The following is a 19,568-nucleotide window of genomic DNA, read 5'->3' as shown; positions in this document are numbered from 1 at the left end:
TATACATAATAAATAAATAAATCTTTTCTTAAAAAAAATCAGTTGTAACTGGGCAGTGGTGGCACACGCCTTTAATCCCAGCACTGGGGAGGCAGAGGCAGGCGGATCTTAGTGAGTTTGAGGCCAGCCTGTTCTACAAAGTGAGTTTCAGGACAGCCAGGACTATTACACAGAGAAACCCTATCTTGAAAAACAAACAAACAAGCAGGCGGTGGTGGCGCACGCCTTTAATCCCAGCACTTGGGAGGCAGAGGCAGGCGGATCTCTATGAGTTTGAGACCAGCCCGGTCTACAAGAGCTAGTTCCAGGATAGGCTCCAAAACCACAGAGAAACCCTGTCTCGAAAAACCAAAAAAGAAAAAGAAAAGAAAAGAAAAGAAAAACAAACAAAAAGTCAGTTGGCCTATTGAGGCTACTTCTGGGTTTCTATTTGTTGATCTATATATCTACTCTTTTGCTAATATTAGACAGTACTGGGTATTCCAGATTTAAGACTTAAAAACATTGGGTACAAATCCTCTAACCCTGTTTTTTAAAAGCTGTTTTGATAACTTCCTTTTATTTGCTTTTTCTGTATTAATTTTAGGGTAACCGTGTTAATTTATAAACAACAGCAAAAGCCTACAGAGATTTTATATTACATATTGGTTTGTTTTAAAACAGAATCTTATAGCCTAGGCTAGACTTGAGCTTGATATATAACCCAGGCTGGTTTTGAACTTGCAGCATGCCTGAGTCTCCTGAGTTATTTGATTATAACTAAAGACCACACCATCTGGCTTTGTATGACCTTATAACTTCACAAAGACTCATTCACTACTTCCAGAAGTTTTTATAGACCCGAAGCTTTTGCTGCGTAGATAATTCTGTCTTTTACAAACAGAGGCAGTTTTATTTCTTTCTTTCCAACCTCTGGGTCTTTTATCTCCTGCTCACGCATTAATGCCCTGGCAAGGATCTTCAGTGTGAATGTTGAGTAGGAATAGTGAAAGTGGACAAACTTGTTCATGTTCCTTAAATCAAATGCCCGTTCTCGAGTCTAGGGTCATAAAAATAAATGCTAGCCATAATGTGTTTGGGTCTAAACACTTGGTTTTATTTTACAAAGTAAGAAAATATGATTTGCTCTGACGACTGACATTAGAGGGTACTTATAATCCTAGTCCTTAGGAGACTCCTAGACTTAGGAGGGAAGAGTCAACATGAGTTCAAGGCCAGTCTGGGTTTGCATACTGAGTTTTAGACCTACCAGCCCTCCCGAAAGCATCCCTATATAAACCTCAGTCTAGCCCTTGCATATCTGCTTAGGACTATGTATGAGAAAACACAGGAGGAAGAATAGCAAGTCATAGTAATCCTTGTGGGGCAGTGTTGAGACAGGGTCTCATGTAGTCTGGCTGTCCTGAAACTCACTATGTGAGCTGGCCTCAAGCTCACAGAGATACATTTGCCTCTGCCTCCTGAATGCTAGGATTCAAGGCCTGTGTGGCCACCCCAGGCCATGATAATCTTAATAAAATGAGATAACTTGAAAAACAAGGGAAATGCTGTCTGTTGTATCTGCTGGGTACCATGTGCGGATGCCCTGAGGCAGCCCTTCTCACAACAGTTCTCTCAGGCACGCTCACTTCTTTTTCACAAATAAGAAACTGAGATTAACCTGCCAAAGAGAGGAAAGAAGGATTGTAGGAGCCATAGGGATCAAGGACATCACAAGAAAACCCACAGAAATAACTAACCTGGCTCACAGAGTCTGAACCAACAACCAGGGAGCCTGCATGGGGCCAACCTAGGCCCTCTACATATATGTAACAGTTGTGGAGCTTGGTCTACTTGTGGGTCTCCTAACAGTGGGAGCAGAGGCTGCACCCGATGCTTTGGCTGGCTCTGGGAAACCTATTCCTCACACTGGATTGCCTTGTCCAGCCTTACTACAAGGGGAGGTGCTTAGTCTTACTGCAACTTTATACACCATGTTTTGTTGATACTCATGGGAGATCTGCCCCTTTTGGAACAGAAACAGAGAAGAAGCTGGAATAAACATTCTTAAGTTGATTTTTATCAGAAATCTCATCCCAGCAATGAGAAAATTAATACAGAAAGTTGGTACTGAGAATGGGGCTGTGGGTGTAAGAAATATGACCACATGGATCTTAGGCCTCTAGAATTGGTTTGTGGGAGGAACATGGGAAAGTTTGGAACTCTGGGCTAGAGTAGCCCTTGAGTGCTGTTTGCAGAGCTGGGTGGGCTGTTGGGAGCTTGGAAGAAAAAAATGCTGAGAGAAATGCGGACTGTGGAGGCCTAGCTCATGACGTTTCAGAAGTGAACAAGGACTCTTTTGGGAATTGGGCAAGAGGCCATTTGAGTTATGTCTTGGCAAATAATCTGGCTGTATTCTTCCCATGTCTTGATAACTTGGATGAGGCTGAATTTAAGAGCAATGTACTTGGGGCAAGTGAGATGGCTCCGCTATTAGGAGAACACGGTGCTCTTGTGGAGGAACTACGTGCAGTTCCCAGCTCCCACATCGGGTGCCTCACGGAAAGCCTGTAACTCCAGGGCCGGGGAATTCTGATGCCTTCTCTTGTCCTTCACAAGCACGTTCAATTATGTTCACATGCACACAGACACACATAGTTTTAAAATAAAAATAATTTTTTAAAGTAATGGACAAAATGTTTGAAAGAAAATATTTGGCCAGGCGGTGGTGGCGCACACCCTTAATCCCAACATTCAGGAGGCAGAGGCAGGCAGATCTTTGTGAGTTCTAGACCAGCCTGGTCTACAAGAGCTAGTTCCAGGACTGGCTCCAAAGCTGCAGAGAAACCCTGTCTCAAAAAACAAACAAACAAAACAAAACAAAGAAAAGATATTTGACAGCAAGATAGCATTTAGTTTGCAGCATGGTTGGTATTCACTTTTCTTCTCCAGGCTAACAGTGAAAAAGAGCAACAAGTAGAGTAAAAAGATATTTAAAATGTGCAGTTTGTCAAGGAAAAGAGCTAGAACAAGTTTAGAGTTGCTGTTGGGGATGTGAAAACAAAATAAAACAAAACAACAACAAGGACAAAACCCACTCTCCATTTGTTAAAGAGAAACCTTCTGTTCTGCACTGGGACGATAGGAAAGTACCTGGAAGACAAACCCTAGGCATCAAAGTTTCCAACCTGTGAAAAGGAAAATTCATTTGAAAGCAGAGAGCATGAACTGGTCATGCTGAAGGAAACGCTCCTGGAAAGCAGGTGCCTAAGGAAATGTTTCTCTAGCTTGTGATCTAAGGGAGGCAAGTGCCATCTCAGGCTGGCAGCACTGTTCACATGGCATTGATTTGGTAGACATGAAAGATGCTAGATTGAAGGAGTAGTGGAATCTTGCATTTCCATCCCAGAGAGCTGCTGAGGATGGGCAATGTGTGGCAAGGTCATGTGAGGTTGTAGAGGTGAAGTCCAAGCTGCAACAGAGACTCCCTATGTTGTAGATGCCAGCACCATTCACCAAGGAAAGCGACATGCATGGGCTGGAGCTGGTTCAAGAAGAGGCTGTGTGTGCTGCAGGCAGCAGGGTTGGAGGGATGGAGTTACCCAAGCCCTTTGGAGCCCAGACGATCCCATCACCATGTCCAAATGCTTACTTACCACAAAGATACGAGATTTGGTTTTCCTCTGATGTGTTTCAGTCTCTCCCTGCTCTGATCATTCCTCTCTATGACCCAATTCCTTCTTTGGGGGCATTCTACCTCCCACTCTTTCCACAGTGATTTCCCCACCGTGCTGGACTAGACCCTCAAACTGTGAGCCAAAGCGAACCTTTTCTTCCTTACTTACTTTGTTACGTATTTTATCACAGCAGTGAGAAGTCACTAACATACCTAGCCTCCTGAAAACAGGCAGCAGCATCCCTTCCTTTGAACTAAGGCTTGCCCTAGGGATTTCTTAATGTATTATTGAAAGGAACCTATCTCATTACAAATAGAGTAACATGTGCAATACGTTCCCTAGTCCTAAGAAATAGGCTCCAATTCACTACTCAACAATCCCGGTGGAAATGCAGTGTGGTCGTGGCTACTATGAACAGCAGTTTGGCATTTTCTATATGCATTATATATGTCAGCAATTCCACATCTTCAGATTTATTCTGGAAAAATAAACACATATCTTCATACAAACTTTTATAAAGGCTTTATTGATAATTGTCAAAAAAGTAGAGGCTGTTCTTGCTTCGGCAGCACATATACTAAAATTGGAGCGATACAGAGAAGATTAGCATAGCCCCTGTGCAAGGATGGCACGCAAATCCGTGAAGCGTTCCATATTTTTGTATTGCGCTAAGTGAACCTTGTCAAATAAATCTTCCTTTTAAAAGCTAAAAAAAAAAAAAAAAAAAAAAAAAAAGAGGCCATCAGTGGTGAATGAGACTCAAGGAGGTTTGTCCTGTGTGGGGCAGTAGTAAGGAGAAGGAAGGAGGTGCTGATGCCCTCATCAGTGGCAAATCTCCAAGTTGTTACATGCACGACTCCATTTGTGTAAACTTGTAGACTCAGCAAAGCTACGATGGGGCAGAGAAGTGCAAATGGCTTCCTTGGGTCAGGATAGGCCAGGTATGGCTCCACTTCCAGCCCTCCTCAGTCCAATATTCCAGGGATCCTGAGGTCAGGATAGGCCAGGTATGCCTCCACTTCCAGCCCTCCTCAGTCCAATATTCCAGGGATCCTGAGGTCAGGATAGGCCAGGTATGGCTCCACTTCCAGCCCTCCTCAGTCCAATATTCCAGGGATCTGTGAGCTTACATAAAATTAATCACCACGCTAGTTTATATAAAATAGTGTGGAGACGAGAATTGGGGAAAAGGAAAATTAGCAAACAGTGTTACCTGACTTTGAGGAGAAAACTCTTGGTCCTCAGTTACGTCACGACCACTAGGTAAATGTGGATGGAATGGTTGTCGTCTTCCACTTCATGGTTCATGTTGTTTGCCTTCATAGCTCTTCACTTGGTTGAGATTCACAAGCCAAAGAAAGACCTCAATCCTCCATTCCTATGATACGGGAACCTTTGAAGGCCCTGCCTCTATGGGGCTTCTGCAGTTCTTACAGTGGCTACGGTAATAGTGAGAGGCAGCCCAGTGACTAAGCCCGCACTGCTCTTGCGAGGACCCTAGTCCAGGCTTTGGCAGCCAGATGGTATCTTAGCACATCTGTAACTCTAGGTCCGGAAGATGCAATGCTGTCTCTGCCTTCCTTGGCACCTGGACTCCTGTGCACATACTAACACATCCACATAAATAATAGATAGTTTTCAAAGAGAATGTTTTCTTAACTTTTGTTTAGTAGCAATTTATTTCCCTCCAGTAGTCACTCCCAGAGAACAGTGAGCTGACTCTCGTAAACTACTCATGTTAAATTATAGGTCTGAATTTTTTTGTCATATATACTGTTGACCTTTAGGGTTTAGCAGGACTGACTTATTATATGATCCTAGAATGGATTATTTAACCTTGTTGAGCCTCAGTTACCTGAGTTGTAAGAAATAATGTGCATAATATTTATTTCCTTGTTGGGTAGGGTTATTATGTTAATTGAATACAGTAATCTTCAAAGTGCTCAATGGCACAGGCTCAGAATTCAGTAGCTTCGTCCTTCTATTTCCTAAGCAAAATCTACCAAGAGCTTTAAAAGTACTTGGTGTCACCAGGAGGACAATGGCAAATGACCATAAAGTACCTCAGCGGGTGTCTAATATCACCTACTGAACAACAGGAACCCATGGACACCGCATCATCTCTAAAAGTTCTCAGTGTCAAGTTCAGAGAATAGTGAAGCTGCCTCTTGAGTTCCGGTCTCTTCTTTTCTAGGGCCTTGCTGTGTGGCTTTGAATGTCCGGCCCTCCTGCCTCAGCCTCCCAAATGAACAGCACACTCAGCTCCAGCACCAAGCAAGTCTCCTTAGCCATTGTGCCCCTTCCAAGTCACTGGATCTTAGAAAAAGTGTGGCAAACACTAGGCACTGATGAAATGTTTGCTGAATATATACTGTTTCTTCTGATCTTGTCTCCAAATTCTGGAGGTACTTTTTTCCCCCCTTCAACTTCTAGAGTCCAACTGGCATAAGATACACCCAGTTAAAATTACAGAAAGCTTCCTTTTCTTCTCTATTGAAGCAGAAAGCCAATTATAAAATTAACACAGACTTCCAAGGATGGAGGATGCCTTATAAAACCTTGGAGAAGATGGGGCTGGAGAGACAGTTAAGGGCACTTGTTGCTCTTGCAAAAGATTCAGGTTTGATTCCCAGCACCTACAAGGTAGCTCGTACCTATCCACAGCTCCATTTCCAGGAGATCTGATGCCGTTTTCTGACCTTCATGGGTACTGAGCATGCGTGTGTGTGTGTGTGTGTGTGTGTGTGTGTGTGTGTGTGTAGGCAAAACATTCATACGAATAAAGTAAAGTAAATAATAAGATTTAGGACAACTTTGAAGAATACAGTAGGAGGTCATTCACTGTCGCCCTCTGGGACTGCTAGAGTGGTGAAGACAAGCCAATTCCTGTGAGCAGGGAGGCAACCTGTGTGTAGAACAGAACAGAAGCACAAAAGTAGCACTGTGTGCATGGTTATCTGATTCACGATGCAGGTGACACTGGAGGGCAATGAGGACAACATTGGGACTGGATCACTTAGATAGTGCGAGGGAAAAATGTCCCTCAACCCTTTATATTACACCTTATATGAAAATAAATTCTAGATAGCTGCACATAAAACAGTAGTGCTTGCTAAAGGAGAACACAGAGGAAATCCTTCTGACGTTGCCATGAGCAAAGATGGTTTACTCACCCTTGAAACAGGCGACCACACAAGACCACAAAAAAAGGATTTACCAGGGTTGTATTGAATTAAAAAGTCTGTTCATCAAGAGAAACTCTTAAGGGCTGAAGAGATGGCTCAGTGGTTAAGATCACTAACTGCTCTTCCAGAGGACCTGGGTTCAATTTCCACCACCCATATGGTAACTCATAACTGTCTGTAATTTCAGTTCCAGGGAACCTGACACTCATGGTTATACACCAATGCATGTAAAAAATAAAAATAATTTTTTTAAAAAAAAGCCTTAAGAGAATTAAAAGAAGTTACATGATAAGATATCCCTAACCTCAGTGCTAAAGAGGTTGATGCAGAAGGTTTTCAAGGCCAGCCTGGCATACACAAACAAGATCCTGGAGAAAGAAGTGGGAGGGGGGTGAGAAAGAGAAACTACAGAATGAGAAAGGGCTAACAATGCTATCCCTGACAAAGGAAGCATCTAGAATACATAAAAACTACTGTCAATCAAGGAAAAGAAACAATGCCAATTGGCAAATGGTCAAAAGACTAGAATAGGCTTTCACAAAGATGATGTAAAAATGTCCAAAAAGCCTTTGAGATGCCTAACTCGATCGAACAACAGAAAACTCAAACTGAACCATACTACTTTTACCAAACACTTAAAGAACTAGCATCAACCTGCTTTAGACTCTGGCAGGGGACAGAAGAGAAGGAGGCACCAAATCATTCTTTGTGGACAGTACTCTCCTGCTGAAGGCAGTTTGAAGGGGAAGAATCTACAGATGATGTTCCTCATGGCTGTTCAAACACAACCCTCTGCAAATTCGTACCCGTCTAAGCCCAACATCACAGTAGGAGAATTAGATCCTGATTGGGTGGGTTATTTTCTCTTTGCCTTTGCTCAGGGTCTCACTATTTAGCTAGGGCAGGCCTGGGAATCTCAATCCTACTGTCTCAGGTTCCTAAGTGCTGGAATTCCAAGAATGTGCCACCATACCTGGCTTGCGGGTTTAACTAGAGAAACAAAACTGGCTGAAACCTAAGATAATTAGCACACTACACCACAGGATTAAAGAAGAAAACCACAAGAGTTTCAATTGGGTTAATGATGAAGAAGAGGAGGAGGAAGAAGAGGAAGAGGGAGAAGACAACAACGATATTTGGCAGAATCCTTTTATAAAACAAAAAGAAAAAAAGAAGGAGATCAGTCAAGTTAGAGAAGTAGGAATAGCTGGGTGGTGGAGATCATACCCTTCAACCCAGCACTCAAGAGGCAGAGGAAAATCTCTGAGTTCAAAGCCACCCTGGTCTACCAAGAGAGTTCCAGGACAGCCAGGACTACACAGAGAAACTCTGTCTTCAAAAACAAAACAAAACAAAACAAAAACGTAGTAATAGAAGAAGCCTCCTTGTTACGCTAAAGGGCACATTCCAGCGTGCCTCAGAGGCAGCACACTCGCCTTGCACACACAAGGCCGTGGTCAATCACCAGCATGCGAGGAAGGAAAAGGGGGAAACACGTTTGTGAAAGACTTGCAGCTAACACTGTAGTACAGTGTGCTCTCCCCCCCCCCTTAGATTAATAGCAAGATAAGAGTATTCATTCCAACCTCTGTCACTCAACAGTGTGCTTCGGGCTCTAGAAGGAATAATTAGGCAAGAAAAAGTAACAAAGGGTGCTAATTGGGCAAAGAAGAAAGTAAAAGCGGAGATGCTCAAAGAAGGCAAAAATCAGCACTTAAAGCCAACAAGCTGCAAAGTGAAGGGAAGGGTTAACACTCAATAAAACAGGTTTGTTTTTATCCTGTTTTAAAGATGGGGTCCTGCTATGCTGCCCAAGCCTGTTCTGCGCTCCTGGGCTCAAGTCATCCTCTGCCTCAGCCTCGTGAGTAGCTAGGATTCCAAGTGCAGGATATGGCACCTGGCTGAAGCTGATTTTCTGTAAACCAACAATGAATAAAGAACTTTAAAAAAAAAATCCCAAATTTATGTATAAAGAGTTGGAAGACAAGACGTTGTTGTCTCCGTATGACCCGGTGAAATGAGCCAGAATAAGAAGTCATAGATACATTCCGGGGGTTGTGGGAAGGGGAGAGGAAGAGGGAGAGAGAATCAGCGAGATTGATATCAGAAATTTGCACAGGCTGTCTGTCTGACAGGATGGAGAGAACGACCGGGTGCACTCAGAAGGGAAGGAAGCAAAGCTATAACCTCTCCAGCAGCTGCCCTCGGCACTGTGTGGAGGGGAATCTGAGGAAGCTTCCAGAAGGTAACCCAAACAGCCCTAGTGACTAGAGACAGGGAATCCTGCCCGCAGAACCAGCCCGCAGACCTGACGAGCTTAGTTGCCGGGTTTTGGTGAGCAGATGAAGTTCTCCAGAGAGAAGGAGTCGTGCTGTGTTACTGTGTGACTCACAGGGCAGAGATCTCCTGCCATCTTGCAAGAGAACCTGTTTAAAACTGAGCTACTCTGGGCCCCCCACCCCCCACCCCGAGAAGGGCAAACAGGCAAAGACAGGGAGCTGGAATCTGCCGAGGCCTAAGGTAAGTGACTACTTTGGGAGGCAATATGGAAGTAGGACATTCTAAAAAGGGAAGGGGGCATTTGATGCAGGCGTGAAAGTACGAAAGGACAGGAAGCCCAAGCTTTGGTGCCTGGGACCATACCTCATTAACTAAATAACCTTGGAGTGGACTGGCCAGGTTTGAGCTCAGTGGGAGGAGACTAGCTACTCAAGCCCAAGCAGGCTACTTCCCTCGGGCAAGGTCACAAATAGCTTAGAGGCCTAGAAAGGACAAAGGGACAAATCCTTTTCCTGTACCAGGAGCTGCGGTTCCTCCAACACGGAAGCACTTGGGAGACATTCCACAGTGAAAACATCAGCCACCCCAGGGAATAAGCTCAGAGCTCTAGGGAGGGTGAGAGAGCTCTGGGAGGGTGGTCACCTGTAAAGCTAAACACGGCCAGCAAAGGCTCCTGATACTCAAAGAAGGCAAGCTACCGAGGTGGAGGCAGCTGGCAGATAGCAGGCACTGGTCCAAAACAGGTTACCTACCAGCATAAGCCATAGGAAAGGCACAGCTACACGACCCCTAGAGAAACTGCTCCGGTCCCTCTCTCCCTCCCTCTCACTTACCCTCCTTCTTCCCTCTCTCCTTCCTTCCCCCCTCTCTCCCTCCTTCCTTCCCTCCCTCCCTCCTTTCTTCCTCCATCCCTCCCTCCTTTCTTCCTTCTTTCATTCATCCTTTCTTCTTTCCCTCCCTCCTTTTCCCTTTTTTCTCTTTAGAATTGCTTTCACCTCCTTTATTGCATTTTTATCAGTATTTTGACTTCATAGTATCTTTAAAATATATTTTCATTTAATTCTCCTATATGCATACATCTAATTTTATTTATATCTTTAAATTATTATTTTATTATTTTTTCCTTTTGCATTCCCTTTATGTCTCTTTTTTAAAAACCACTTACTTCCTTACTTTACTTTTAGAGGTATTTTGTTGTTGTTTTAAAAGCACTCCTGTTTTTAATCCTTTTTGTTCTGTTTTGTTTTTCGAGATAGGATTTCTCTGTAGCTTTGGAGCTTTTCCTGGCACTTGCTCTGTAGAATAGGCTGGCCTTGAGTTTATAGAGATCCACCTGCTTCTGCCTCCCAAGTGCTAGGATTAAAGGCCTGCGCCACCACCGTCAGGCTAATCCTTTTTTCTATGTTTATCTAAGTTTGTATTCAAACTTTCTTATTGCCATGAAAACATTTTTCTCTAAAAAAATTTACTTTCTCCTCTTTCTCTTTCTCTTCTGTAGCATTCATCTCCTTTATTTGTTTAATGTACTTAATCTTGCTTCTCCTCTACTTCCTCCTTTTCCTTCCTTTTATCTGATTCGTTCATTATTTCAACATTTACCCTGAACAATTTTAACTCCATAGCAGATTCTACATTAGCTTTCCCTTACATAGTTGTAGACTTCAGTGATGTGCTCATTAGCCTTCACTAATTTTAAGTGTATTTCTGCTTTGTTCAAGCTGGTGCTTTCTATTTTAATGACTTTCTGTGGTGGTCTGAGAAAGAATGGCTCCCATAAGCTCACATATTTGAATACTTAGTCATCACTTGAGAAGGATTAGAAGGTGCGGCCTTGGAGGAGGAAGTGTGTCACTGGAGGTGCTGGAGTTTCAAAAGCCCAGACCTGGTCCAGTGTCTCTCCTCCTGCTTCTGCCAATCTGAACGCAGAACTCTCAGTTCCTCCTCCAGCACCGCATCTGCCTGCATGCCAGCACTCTCCCTGCCGTGATGACAGAGGAGCAAACCTCTGAAACTGCAGGGCATCCCCAAGCAACTCTTCCAACTGCTGCCATGGCCGTGCTGTCTCTCCACTGCAGCAGAACACTGGCCACGAAAGCTTTGTTTTCCTCCCTGAGTGGAGCTGGAGATCCGGAACCTGGGAGAAGGCTGCTCTATAACAGAATCACCAAATAAAACTGGAAGAGGCACCCACACCAGCAGGGGTACAAAAGCACCATAGAAACCCAAAGAACTGTAGGAGCGGCACGAGACAAACATGGACGCCAGTGTGTGGACTAGAACAGAGTAACCAGAAATGACTTCACACAGTTACAGCCGCCACATGGTCCAGCTAGGCCACCCTCGTCACCTGCCGAAAGGATCCGGCATCCCACTCCACAGACACTTGCTCAGCCACTCTATTTACAATAGCTAGGAAACAGAAACTTAAGTGTCCGTCAAGAGATGATTGAATAGGGGAAAATTTGTGCATCTATACAATGGGATACTACTCAGCCATAAAGAATACTGAAAAGGCCAACTGTGCAGATAAACGGATGCAACCAAGTAAGGGAACTCAGACCCGGGGAGCCAAGTTTGCTCTTGCTTGTGTATTTGTAGAAAATAAAACATATTTTTCTTACTTCTGTACCTTAGTTATGAATGCTTTTCTTCAGCTTTTTTGAGACAGGGTTTTTCTGTGTAGCTTTGGCTGACCTGGAAATCACTCTGTAGACCAGACTGGACTTGAACTCACAGAGAGCCACCTGCCTCTGCCTCCTGGGGGGCACTGGGCCACTCTGAATCTGTAAATGTGAATATGACCTAGCATGAACACAGCCACCAGGAGACTAAAAAGAAAACTGTGATGACCCGGGCTGTCTTGGCTTCTTTTCTGGAAGAGCACACCATGACACCAGCAGCTCAGGAGAGAATGGGTTTCTCCTGGCTCATTCTTAAAGGCACAGTCTGCCCGGGTGGGGAAACCAAGGTGTCAGGAGCTTGAAGCAATCGCTCACACTACATTTCTAGTCAAGAAACAGGGCGCAAACAATGCATGCATGCTTTCTCTGCTTGCTCTTCACTTTAGATGTCCAGCATCCCCTGCCCAGGGAATGGTACCATCCACAGTGGGCACGTCTTCCCATTTTTCTCTTTTTATTTATTTGTTGCCTGCATTTTGTTTCGTTTTGCTTTGTTTTGAGACAGAGTCTTACTATGTAGCTTTGACTGTCTTAGAATTCATTGTGTAGACCAGGCTGGCCTTGAACTTACCTGCCTCTGTCTCCTGAGTACTGGCATGGAAGGCACGAGCCACCATGCCTGACTTAGGTCTTCCCATTTTAAGGAATGCAACCAAGATACTTTCCCATAAGCATGCTCAGAGGCCCATCTAGCTTTTGTCAGTTGACAATTAATGCTAATAATCACAATTGCTACCATAATAATCCAAAGCAGAAAAAGCAATGCTGGAGGAATCACAATAACTGACCTCAAACTAAACTACAGAGCCGTCATAACAAAAACTGGATGGTACAGGTACAAAAACAAACATGTACACCAAGAATGGAATAGAAAAGATTAGCCAGAAATAACTTCACACAGTTTACAGCCACCTTATGTTCAACAAATGTGTCAAAAACATATAATGGATAAAAGACAGCCTCTTCAGCAACTGGTGCTAGCAAAACTGCATATCTCCCTGTCAAAGAATGGACCTAGGTCTATACCTCTCACCCTTCACAAAAGCCAACCCAAGATGTATCAGCGACCTTAACAGGAAGACCTGACACCTTGTAGCTGCTAGAGGAACACACAGGGAAGCACTTCAAGATATCAGCACAGCAAGGGCTTTTTGAGGACACTAATAACACAGGAGACAATAGCAAGGGTGGACAAGGGGCATTACATGGAGCTAAAATGTTTCTGCACAGCAAAGGAAACAATCGCCGTAGTAGACAGACAGCCACAGAATAGGCAACAATATTTGCCAACTCATAGCTCACAGGGAATTAATATAAAGTCTGTGCTGTCTCCTTTTATGACTACCTGACATAGGCTGTCGTCGTTTTAGGGGAGGGAACTGCAACTGAGAAAATGCTTCCATAAGATCAGGCTGTATGCAACCATACAGCTCATTTTCTTAATTAGTAATTGATAGTGGAAGGCCCAGCCCCTTGTGGGTGGTGCCATCCTGGGCAGGTAGTTCTGGATTCTATAAGAAAGCAGGCTGAGCAAGTCATGAGGAGTAAGCCAGTAAGTAGCATCCATTCATGGCCTCTACATCACCTCCTTCCTCCAGGATGCTGCCCTGTTTGAGTTCCTGCCTCAGCTTTCCTCAGTGAATGGTAACTCAAGATATATAAGCCAAATAAACCCTTTTCTCCCCAAGTTGCTTTTGATCCTGGTGTCTCATCACAGCAACAGTGACCTTGACTAAGACATAGGCTATATAGAGAAAATTTTAAACTAAGCGCAAAAATCCCATTAATAACTGAATACAGTACTCAAAAGAAATACAAACGGCCAGTACATGCTTGAAAAGTGCTCAACATCCTTAGTCATCAGAGAGATGCGAATGCAAATGTCTTTGAGACTCTGTTATCATCAAGAGAAACAGCAAATGTTAGAGAGGAAGCGGGGAATGAGGAGGCCTCCTACACTGCTATTCGACCACCGACCACCGTGGAAATCAGTGTGGTGGGTCCTCCATAAAACTGAAAGTAGAATGGCCATGTGACCCTGGTGGAGCCCTCCGGGGCGTACACTCAAAAGGCTCTTATTCAGAGCACCACAGAAAGACCTACGTGGGAGTTTTCTCCTCTGCCTTCAGAAGGAAGGTCTCTATTGCTCTCTGCATACTCAAGGATAGCTGGCCTCGGTCTGAGTGACTCCCCTGCCTCTGCCTCCCATCTTGTACACATTACAGGGATTACAGGCAGGAGCCACAGCCTCCAGCTTTTCCCTGGGGACTGAACTCCAGTCTCTGGGCTTGCACAGCAAGCGCTTTTAGCCTGGATGCCATCTTGCTGATCCGCGGGTTAATTTTGAAGGAAAACTTTAAAACCCAGTTGAGTCCCTTCTGGATTATCTGCTATGAATAAACAGAATGTGAAACAGACGAGGCATTTTCTAGACTGAACAGATTGTTAAAGTTAGGAAATTTACTTTAGTCTGTCTGTTCCTTAATAAAAGTGAAAGGAGGGTGTCATGGCATATGCCTTTACTCCCAGCACCTGGGAGGCAGAAGAAGTGGCTCTCTGAGTTCAAGGCCAGCCTGGTCTACATAATGAGTTCCAGGACAGCCAGGGCTGCATAGTGAGACTCTATCTTAAGAAGGAAAAAAAGAAAGAAAGGAAGGGAGGGAGGGAGGGAGGGAGGGAAGAAGGAAAAGATAAAAAATTAAAGTGACTTTAAAGCACAAGGTGAATGCATCTGAAGATTTTTTTTTAAATATTTATTTACTTATTTATTATGTATACAATATTCTGTCTGTGTGTATGCCTGCAGGCCAGAAGAGGGCACCAGACCTCATAACAGATGGTTGTGAGCCACCATGTGGTTGCTGGGAATTGAACTCAGGACCTTTGGAAGAGCAGGCAATGCTCTTAACCGCTGAGCCATCTCTCCAGCGGTTCTTCGAGACAGGGTTTCTCCGTAGCTTTTGGTTCCTGTCCTGGAACTAGCTGGGAGGCAGAGGCATCTGAAGATTTTAATGAGAAATAAGAGACTGCGGTAGGTTGTGAAAGGGCCGCTTCCTGTCTCTTTAAGAGGCCTTTAGTAATCATGGAGCCACAGAGAGCCCTTGAGTAAGTTTCTGCTCAGACAAGACCACCAAACCACTTGCTGCAAATGTCTACTTTACATATAATCTTTATGCTTCATTTGTTTTGTTGTTCTTTGTTTAACAACAACAACAAAAAGGTAAAATTAAGATTCTGTCGAAATCTGTCAATTCTCTGGACCCCCAATCCATCGACAGGAGACAAGCGGGGGCTGGCATCCATTAGCCTGGTCTGGAGCCTGGTTCTGATACTCTCAGCGGGAACTCCTGTTCTGAGCACCTATGCTGGATGCGCCTACACGGTTCCTTGGCCACCTTCCCCGTGCCCATCTGCCGGCGTGGCTGGCTGCCCATCCACAAGTCTGGACTCCTGCCTTAGTGTGCAGGTGCCAGAAAAGTAACAGTTTCCTCCAGCAATCTGGGCAATCATGACCGTGTGTTCTCTGGCCGCTGACGGGACACATATCCACCGAAGCTGGGCACTGTGGACTTCATTGCAGCACAGTCTTCCCCGTGTGCTCTCGACAGAGAAGATGAAGAAGGCAGTAGTGGAGGTTGGGGAGAAGCTGGGAGAGTCTCCGGGTTTAAGTAGGATGATTTCCCTGGGACAACCGTGAAGGAAAGCGTTGTCAGGAGCCTGACGACGACGAGGTCGCGCCCACCTTTGCGGAAACTGAGCCACAAAAGGGGGCGCCCCGCGCTTTAAATGACTCAAAGGGTGATTTTTTTCCAAGAAAAACGTTTGGGGTGAGGGTGGGGAGGGCTACAAGGGGTCAAATTCAGAGCATTGCACATTCTAAGCAAGTGTTTTACCCACGAGCTGGGTACATGCCCCAGAGCCCTCAAATCTGACACTTCCTCAAGTCTGGGAAAAACAGATTTTCAGGGATTTAGAGAACTTAAGTGATCGGATAAACAAGATAAAGGTCTATTCTGCAGAACCTGCTGCATTCTTCTCTAGCAGTTGCAAACGGAAGATCCTTGAATGCAGAGATTGTCTACTTCTCACATTTCATTAAACCTACAAAATGCTAGAAGTGAGCAGCGCACTGCTAAGGCATGTGGGGTTCTGTTTCGAGACAGAGCCTCAATATATTGTTCAGGCTAGCCCTAAACTCCTAGACTCAAGCAATCACTTCAACCCCAGGCTCCCAGGTATCTGAGACCACAGAGCTGTTCCCCATGCAACCCAAGTACAAGGTTTCAGACTTCTGGAAAAGGCAGTATAAGGTCAAATCTCTCTGATGCTTCGAACGCAAGAGCAGAAGGACTGGAATTGCACATACAGAAGAAAGAACAAGATCATATAGCCTGATGATTTTTTCTCTGGCTCAGAAGAAACTAAGTTCTGAAGCTCTTCATTCATTAATGTTACAGAACTCCGGGGAGATGGATAAGGTATCTTTCTTTCAGAAGGACAAAGAGTAAATACAGGCATCAGTGGAAACCACAGACCTATTACAGCAGCTAGCGCATCTTTGAAAAGTACTTAAATAGCCATGGCTAGCAAGATCTAGAGGTTAGATTTCTTCTTCCCTTTCCTCTTTTCCATCCCTCTCTCCCGCTTCTTCCTCTACCCCTCCTCCTCCTTCTTCTTCTTCCAGAGTCTCAAGCATCTCAGGATGGACTTGAACTATTTAGTTAAGGATGACTTTGAGCTTCTGATCTTTCTGCCTCTACCTCCCGAGTGCTGGGACTACAGGGGTGACCACCATACCTGGTTTATGCGGTATAGAGGGTGGAGCTCACAGCAAGGACTGAATCTGAGCTACATCCTTGGCCACAATGTTTGCTTATTGTCTGCCAAAAGATATGAATTATCTTTGCTCTTATAACTAGTCTGATAAGTCAAAACAAAAGAACAAATGTATTGTTTACCTTAAGCAATTAGACAGTGTACTCAGAACTCATCATATCTGTTAAGCACTGTAAGGAATTTAAACCGATTCATTGACTGTAGTGTTTATCAATAGACATTTGTAATAAATGCCTTCATGACTTAGTTATTAGAAAAATCAGTTTTCCTGCCTTAGAGTCATCAATAGTTATGGAACGTCAGATAGGAACTGAGTTGTATAAGAGTCAGGGACTAAAGTATTTAGCGTGTGTGAGGTTCTCGGTGCAATGCCCAGCACTGAGAAAGTGGGGGGGGGGGGGGAGTGCTGTGGAACAATGGTTTGTACCCTGCCAGTTGTATTTTAATAAAAAGCTGATTGGCCAGTAGCCAGGCAGGAGGTAGAGGCAGGGCGACAAGAACAGGAGAATTCTGGGAAGAAGAAAGCTTGGTCTGCATTCATGACCCAGCCACAGAAGAAGCAAGATTTGACTGCCACGTGGCTGACATAGACAAGTAAAATAGGCTAATATAAGTTGTAAGAGTAATAAGAAGCCTGAGCTAGTGGGCCAATCAGTTTATAACCAGTGTAGAACTCTGTGTGATTTCTTTGGGACTTAACAACTGTGGGAACCGGGCAGGACAGAAAACCTCAGACAACAGGGGAGGAAGGAAGGAAGAAAGGAAAGTAGGAAGGAAGGAAGGAAGGAAGGAAGGAGAAAGAAGGCAGGCAGGCAACATGGCTCAGTAGGTAAAGGGGCTTGCCCCCAAGCACAATGACCTGAGTTTGATTCCCATAACCCACATGGTAGAAGGAATGAATAAACTCCCTTATGTTGTTTTCTGAGTGCCACACATGTGCTAATGTGCCCCCACACTTGTAAACACAAACAAACAAATAAATAAATGTGATTTTAATTCTTCTTGAGAAAGAATATAACACAGAGAATCTCAAATAAATCATTTATTTTCTTTGATCTTACTTTTCTTCTCAATACAGTGGCAATGCTTGTCCTAGTGTCTTTAACGTGGTCTCTATTGTAAACAACTCGACAACAAAAAGCTCCTGGTGAAGTATACAGCATTGTTTTCAAAAAGGAAGCATTTTTATACCTGAAGGGAAAATATCATTATACTACATTTCTGGAATGTTATATAGTGTCTGAAAAATAACTTTTGCTAACATTTTTTTTCTTTAGTTTGGGGACAGAACCAAGGGCCTCCTACATGTTAGGCAAGTTTTCTTTCTTTTTAAAAAGGCACATTTACTCTACCGATGTGTGTGTATGTTTATCTGTGTGTGGGTGTGTGCATCTGAGTATAGGCATGTGCTTGTCATCCCAGCGAGGACGTAAAGATAGCAGGATCCTCAGGCTCAATGGTCAGCCTAACAGATGCGTTCCAGGCCAATAAAAGATCCTAACTCAGAGACTCCGGATGCCGTTCCTGAGGATCACACCTGTGGCTGTCCTCTAGCCTCTGGATGCCGTTCCTGAGGATCACACCTGTGGCTATCCTCTAGCCTCCGAGTGTGCATGTGCATGCATATACTTACACTTGCATACACTTGTGCATTCACACTTAAAAAGGTGATTTTTAAAGGCAGCTCAACCCCGCAGTACCCTATATAAAACTCCATTATGTAACATTCCTAGCTTAGGAACACGAAGCACCGAGAAAGTAAATGCCTTCCTTTAGTTTGCCCGGCTAGAAAGCAGGAGAGCCAGAGTTTGAACTGGTGACTCAGCCTACCCTCTGTAACCAAAGTCAACTAAATTCAGGAAGTATTTTCTGAACACCACGGTGCGCTGCTTTGTGGGACTCTAGGGTGACCGCACAGCGCTGCCCTGGAGCAGGGTTTCCCTCCTGAGAGCATTCTCATGCATCGCCTTTTCACTTGTTAATCGGGGTTTGCCAACATTTGTCTGTTAATGCACATATATCTATTGGATACATACTATGTTCTGGGCGTGAGTAAGTAGGTGAACAAAAGCTACAACACTCCCCGTTTTCATGTACCTTACATGCCAGTGAGGGAAGGCAGACAAATAAAATAACAAATGATAAAATGCGCATCAGAAAGTAAGAAGTGCTCAGGTCCAGTGTGGTGATAGAACTGTAACCACGGCTCATGGGAGGCTGAGGCAAAAGCGTCAATTAGAAGTCAGCTTAAGTTACACAGTGAGACCTTGTCTTAAAAGGTATTCAAATAAAGTGAGACGTGACATCAAAAAAAAACTGAAGAAAAGGAAAAGCTAAAGAACCCTGGGGAGAAGGTGGGTGTTATCATCTGAATTAGAAATGTCCCCATAGGCTCATTGCTAAACCCTGAATTGCCAGATGGTGGCGCTATATTGGGAGGTTCCACAGACTTGAGGCAGTAGACATGAGCTGGGGGAACTTGACACTAGGAGTGAGTCCTGGAGGTATCTTCTCCCCAACTCTTCCTATTCCCTTCCTTGCCTTGGCTTTCCATCTACAGTAACGAGAACAACTCCCACTCACACACGCTTCCACCACCATGAAGTCCATGGAGCCAGGTGCTACGGACTAAAACTTCTGAAACCATAAGCCAAAATAAATCTTGCCCTCTCTTGTTCATGTCAGACTTTCTCTCATTGTGACTAGAAAAGCTGATGAATGTAGTGAGAATTCCAGTGTTTAAAAAGTTAGTCGGGAGGCAGAGGGATGGCTCAGGGGGTAAAAGTGCTTGCTCCTTGCACTGGCAAGTTTTCTGTCATCTTGATTCAAGCTACAGTCATCAGAAAAGGGAGACCCTCAATTGAGAAAATGCCTCCATAAGATCAGGTTGCAGGCAAGCCTGAGGGGCACTTTCTTAACTAGTGATTGAT

At 44.3% G+C, this 19,568-nt stretch overlaps 1 non-coding gene across 1 annotated transcript; it reads left to right on the top strand.

The window, feature by feature from the left end:
- Positions 1 to 4,209: 4,209 nt before the first annotated feature.
- On the top strand, positions 4,210 to 4,316 carry LOC121432763. Its single transcript, XR_005972219.1, has one exon. It is a non-coding gene; the product is annotated as a U6 spliceosomal RNA (small nuclear RNA).
- The last annotated feature ends 15,252 nt before the right edge of the window (positions 4,317 to 19,568 follow it).

The sequence above is a fragment of the Microtus oregoni genome, unplaced genomic scaffold (genome assembly GCF_018167655.1).
Source record: "Microtus oregoni isolate MIOR12 unplaced genomic scaffold, Mior012 000035F_ref0000213, whole genome shotgun sequence".
Classification (NCBI taxonomy): Eukaryota; Metazoa; Chordata; class Mammalia; order Rodentia; family Cricetidae; genus Microtus; species Microtus oregoni.
This window is presented reverse-complemented; position numbering and strand designations above follow the sequence as displayed.